The sequence below is a fragment of the Bos indicus genome, chromosome 9, assembly GCF_029378745.1.
Source record: "Bos indicus isolate NIAB-ARS_2022 breed Sahiwal x Tharparkar chromosome 9, NIAB-ARS_B.indTharparkar_mat_pri_1.0, whole genome shotgun sequence".
NCBI lineage: Eukaryota > Metazoa > Chordata > Mammalia > Artiodactyla > Bovidae > Bos > Bos indicus.
Window position 1 is genome coordinate 85,573,768 of NC_091768.1, and position 5,925 is coordinate 85,579,692.

Sequence of the window (5,925 nt, forward strand, 5' to 3'; positions counted from 1 at the left end):
AGATTGCTTAAAAAACTGGAAATAGAACTGCCTTATGACCCAGCAATCCCACTGCTGGGCATACACACTGAGGAAACCAGAAGGGAAAGAGACACATGTACCCCAATGTTCATCGCAGCACTGTTTATAATAGCCAGGACATGGAAGCAACCTAGATGTCCATCAGCAGATGAATAGATAAGAAAGCTGTGGTACATATACACAATGGAGTATTACTCAGCCATTAAAAAGAATTCATTTGAATCAGTTCTAATGAGGTGGATGAAACTGGAGCCTATTATACAGAGTGAAGTAAGCCAGAAGGAAAAACACCAATACAGTATACTAACGCATATATATGGAATTTAGAAAGGTGATAACAATAACCCTGTGTACGAGACAGCAAAAGAGACACTGATGTATGGAACAGTCTTATGGACTCTGTGGGAGACGGAGAGGGTGGGAAGATTTGGGAGAATGGCATTGAAACATGTAAAATATCATGTATGAAACGAGATGCCAGTCCAGGTTCGATGCACGATACTGGATGCTTGGGGCTAGTGCACTGGGACGACCCAGAGGGATGGTATGGGGAGGGAGGAAGGAGGAGGGTTCAGGATAGGGAGCACATGTATACCTGTGATGGATTCATTTTGATATTTGGCAAAACTAATACAATTATGTAAAGTTTAAAAATAAAATAAAATTAAAAAAAAAAAAGAAGTGACTTGGTGCAGAGTGGGAGGAGAGATTAGAAATGGCAAAGCTAAAGGCAGGAATTTAAATCAGGATATGCTTACTACTGGAGTAGGAAATGGCAACCCACTCTGGTCTTCTTGCCTGGAAAATTCCATGGACAGAGGAGCCTGGCAGGCTCCAGTCCATGGAGATAAAAAGAGTCAGACAAGACTAAGCACGCATGCACACCTGTTCACGCCTGAAGGTGAAGGTGAAGTTGCTCAGTCATGTCCGACTTTTTGCAACCCTGTGGACTGTAGCCTACCAGGCTTCTCCGTCCATGGGATTCTCCAGGCAAGAATACTGGAATGGGTTACCATTTCCTTCTCCAGGGGATCTTCCCAACCCAGAGATTGAACCTGGGTCTCCTGCATTGGAGGCAGACGCTTTAACCTCTGAGCCACCAGGGAAGCCAGTGCATACCTAGAACTTACTAAATATGAGAAGGGAGGGAATTCCTACAAGGAAAATAAGAAGTAGGAAAAAGACAAAAATTGGGTAAAGATTCAACCTTTCTCAGCCTGAATTCCTGGAGAGAATGAAGCTCTAATGTCTAAAGGCACCTACTATGTGTGGTGAATTAACTTCCCTTCTAAGCATCTAGAATGGTTCAGATATGTGCGGTTGTTGGAAGAATTGAAGAAACAGTTCCTCTGTTGTGTAGGTCAAACAAGGAGTCCCTCCTCACCTTTTATTTATTTATTTTTTTGGCCTCACTGCACTTAGTTCCCTGACCAGGGATGGAACCCATGCCTCCTGCAGGGGAAGCACAGAGTCCTAATCGCTGGACCACCAGAGAATTCCCAGGAGTCCCACTGAGAGTTGGGTAGAACATGGGCATTACAGAGGTAGAAAATTATTTAGAGGAAAAATACTGAGTTCAGTTTGAATCATATTGAGTTTGAGATGAGGAGCAAGGAGTGAGTAGTGAGTTATGAAAAGGAAACAGAGAGAGATCAACATAAAGGAGTTAGCTGATGCCAAGAGTATTACGGAGGTTGCTTAGAAAAAGAATTGACAGAGGAAACATCCAGGGAAAACCCCTGGGAAGCCTCATTACTTAAGTCTTGCCTTAAAAAAAAAAAAAAAAGTCTTGCCTAAACGTTTCAGGTTAAAGAGTTGGCTGAGTCAAGAGATCCCAAAAGGAAGACCTAGAAGAAGACAGAAGTTTGCAGAGAAATAATCCAAAATGGGTGAGGTATTCAGAAAGCCAAAGTAGTTTCAAGAAGAAAGAGATGGTTGATACTGGCAACCACAAGAAAGGTGAAATAGGAAGTGTACTGAAACATAACATGTGGATTTGGAAGTACGGTGGTCACGTCATCTAATTCTGGGAAAGCAGCCCATAATTCTCACACTGATGTTGCATTATCACCGTCACTACTACTACTGCTAGTAGTTGGTCAGCAGTTTTAGTGGTTGGATGTGAATGTGGGAGTGAATTATGTTCGAAGTAATTTCTCAAGGTCTCAGAAGGTATGGCTACAGGACAGATTAGGATGGACCTTCCCTGGTTGCTCAGACGGTAAAGCCTCTGCCTGCAATGCAGGAGACTCGGGTTTCGAACCCTGGGTCGGGAAGATCCCCTGGAGAAGGAAATGGCAACCCACTCCAGTACTCTTGCCTAGAAAATTCCATGAATGGAGGAGCCTGGTGGGCTACAGTCCATGGCGTTGCAAAAAGTAGGATACGACAGAGCAACTTCACTTTCATTTTTCACTTTCACTTAGGATGGACCTTTCTCTCCTCAGAGCTTCGGCAATCCATTCTCTGAGCTGGCTTCTAAAAAATGCCCAGTAGATCCTACATCCAATAGTGTTTCTGTGTAGTTCACCATTAAAGCAAAATCCATCTTTTTTTTCTCCAGTGATGTGAATTTAATTTATTTTCATTTATTAATGCTACTTTCTGGGACTTGAAAATGCTTTTAAATGTTCATTCCATTTTTGCATTCACAATCCATTTCATTCAACACGCCTTACTGCAGATTGAATTGCTTACTAAATTTGAAAGAGATCAATAAATAGCAGCAAAACTCCAGGAGGTCATTTAATTTTTTTTTTTTTTTTTTATTAACAGACCCAATAAATCTGGAGCCTATTTTCTTCAAATAAATCAGCTGGAAATAAAAAATTGCTTTTGGGCAATTTATGAGGTTAAATCTAAAAATAAAATTTTACTTTCATTTGTGGCTGGTATTAACATGACAAAGCTTCAACAGAGCTTGCTTAGTACTGAATTTATGTCCTCTATTTGCACAAATATCTTTTTCATAGCTGTATGCCAGTAGGTGAATAGATTTGAAATGGAACAGAGTGAAACTAAAAATGCAGTCTGTAGAGAGAAATCCCCTGTACTTAAAAGTTTTAGGATACATATTAAAACTCTAATCTTTAGATAAAAATTTTTTTTTCCTGAAAATGACCTGAGTCCCTCTAGAATTTTCTGTGACTCCTTAAGGCAGGAGCAGGGAAAATTTACCCTCCAAGACTGGTTTTATTTGAGTTCATCTAGACATGGGGTGATATTGCTTTGGCTACCACCAGGAGCATAATATCCCCTTTGGTGAGCTGCGGGGGTTGAGAACAGTGATTAATTGGCTAATTAGAATTTCAAAGGGCAGTGATAACAGTGCTGAACAGAAGGAAGTGACAGAAGTTCAAGTCCATTAAAACACTTTGCAATGACTGAGGCTTTCCCTACGTTTCTCCCTGCTCTACAGTCTTTTCTGCTCACTGGTCTCTAAGCCTAGCCAATACTTGCCCTGGCCACTACCCTTATTTTTTTCTTTATCCCATTTCCCCAACCTCTCCTTTTATATCTCCCTCACACCTGAAAACTTAAACTGAAAAATATGAATCCTTTCCTCTTTCTTTCCTTTTATGTTCCCTCTTCTTAAACTGAAACAAGTTGAACTCGCTGCTTTTTCTTTCCCTTCCCAACCTATGATTATTCTTATTTGTGTCAGGCACCTAGATTTTGTTTGCTTCCTCTGCACCAGTGACCCACGATATCAAATGGATTCTCAGGCTAAAGAGACACTTAAGTAGCTTAGGAATACTGAATTTGTGCAGATAAATCAATGATTCAGATTTCCATGCCCCCTCATACAATCAATATCACTGTCTTTAATAGCCTAGCAACGTGAAACTATTCCATGAATTTTCATCCTCGCCTACATTAAAACCTGAGAATCGGGCAAGTGAATCAAGTGATTTTCTAGGTAGGGAGTGTGCCCACACAGAGCTGGGTGCGACTTGTTTCATGTCAGGCTCCTCAACTGGAAGGGAAAACGGAGCCACGCCTTGGGAAGAGACAGCCACCCTCTTCTTGGGAAGAGGGCCCTCAACCTGGCTCAGCCCACAGCGCTGCTAAGATCTTGAACCAAGTGTAGCTTCATCAGCCTCTGACTTCTTGGAAGATTTGGTTTATCGAGCTAAGACCCACAGCATTATGATTATGGCTATGTACGTGATAATACATTATCAACCCCGCATAGGAATTTGAATGAATATATGAAATCATTTGTGCTTCCATGAGCTAGTAAATTTGATCATTGCAAGCACAGAGTTTTCCATTTCAAGTTTTTCCTCCCTATATTCCCGTCAATGACATTCATTCTCTCTCTTCAAATCTGTTTACTGCGCAACTCTTAGAATGGAAACTTTTCTTATGATTAGATCACAGGGCTGGGAACTTCTGTTTTCAGCATGGTCTCATTTACACTTAACTGATCCTTTGTTTCTTCTTTCCTTATCTTTATAATGAGGATAATAATACTTTGCATGAAAACTGATTCGCAGATGAAAGGTAACTGAAGGTTATTAAGTGTTTTCCCCATCATCATCTTCAAATGGTGGAAGCATTCTGGGCATGGCCAAGGCAGGAAGGGGATGATCCTGAGAACTTCCTAAGAAGACTCAAGAATTGAAGATATTTCAGGAGAGGCAGCTGTAGCATAGGGATTGAAAGCACAGACTGGGAGAAACGAGTGGGCTGACTTCAAATGCTGGTTTTCCTACTGCCTAGCTGTCTCAGTTTCCCCAAATGGGAAATGAAGGCATAATGGTGACTCCTCTAGGACTGTGTGTGCCTGTGTGCTCAGTCATGTCCAACTCTGCGACCCCATGGACTCTAGTCCGCCAGGTTCCTCTGTCCATAGACTTTTCCAGGTAAGAACATCGGATTATAAAAGTTATTATGGATAAAGTTCTTGGAACAGTGCTTTCAATCTCAAAATGCTGTGTAAACAAAAATTTAGCACTTCCGATTATGCTGGGAATAAAAGGCCCCTCTTTGTCTGGAAACATGCACTTCAGGTCCTCGTCACTCATGAGCAAGAGTTGAGTTCAAACAGAGGGGTTTCCGCTGATGGAAGGAAAAAGGGACCATATGATGGAGACCATAAGAATCTACCAACTACTGTAGTTGTTGTAAAGTAAAGTTGTAAAGTAAACCACTTTACTTCTCTGCCTCCAGGAAAAAAAAAAAAAGTTCATGTAACTCACACAGTTTAAATTTGATATCTAAAAGTGCATTATAACTTTAAGTAAGTCTGTTTTTGTTATTTGCTGTTATGGTTTAGTCACTAAGTCATGTCCAACTCTTTGCAATCCCATGGACGGTAGCCTGCCAGGCTCCTCTGTCCGTGGGATTTCTCAGGCAAGAATACTGGAGTGGTTAGGTAGTCATTTACTTATCCAGGGGATCTTCCCCACCCAGAGATTGAACGTTTGAACCCACTTCTGCATTGCAGACAGATTATTTACCACCAAGCTACTGTGGAAGTCCCATTTTTGCTATTAGGAGATAGAAAATATGAAATGAGATAACATGAGGATTGACTATAATTGCAAAAAATAACTCATGATTTGATTTTTTAATTAAGTTTTATCTGCCTTTTTAAATAAAGCATGACAAATCTAAAAGAAATTACATAAAACTGTTGATGTGTGGATTTATATCACCAAAATTTTTGGTAGACTTACAAAAAAAAACACCTAGTTTGATTAAAAATGATCAACTTCAGGGAATTCCTTGGCAGTCCAATGATTAAGACTTCAACCTTTCATTGCAGGGGACACGGGTTCAATTCCTGGTCAGGAAACTAAAGTCCTGCATGTTGCATGGTGTGGCGAAATAAATAAATAAACCAACTTCAATAACCTATCTTGCTTTGGCTGTTTGGAATTGAGATCATCCGTTCCT

General features: G+C 40.7%; 1 non-coding gene across 1 annotated transcript; it reads right to left on the reverse strand.

The window, feature by feature from the left end:
- Positions 1-1,055: 1,055 nt before the first annotated feature.
- On the reverse strand, positions 1,056-1,127 carry TRNAW-CCA (transfer RNA tryptophan (anticodon CCA)). The gene has a single exon. It is a non-coding gene; the product is annotated as a tRNA-Trp (tRNA).
- Between the last annotated feature and the right edge of the window lie 4,798 nt (positions 1,128-5,925).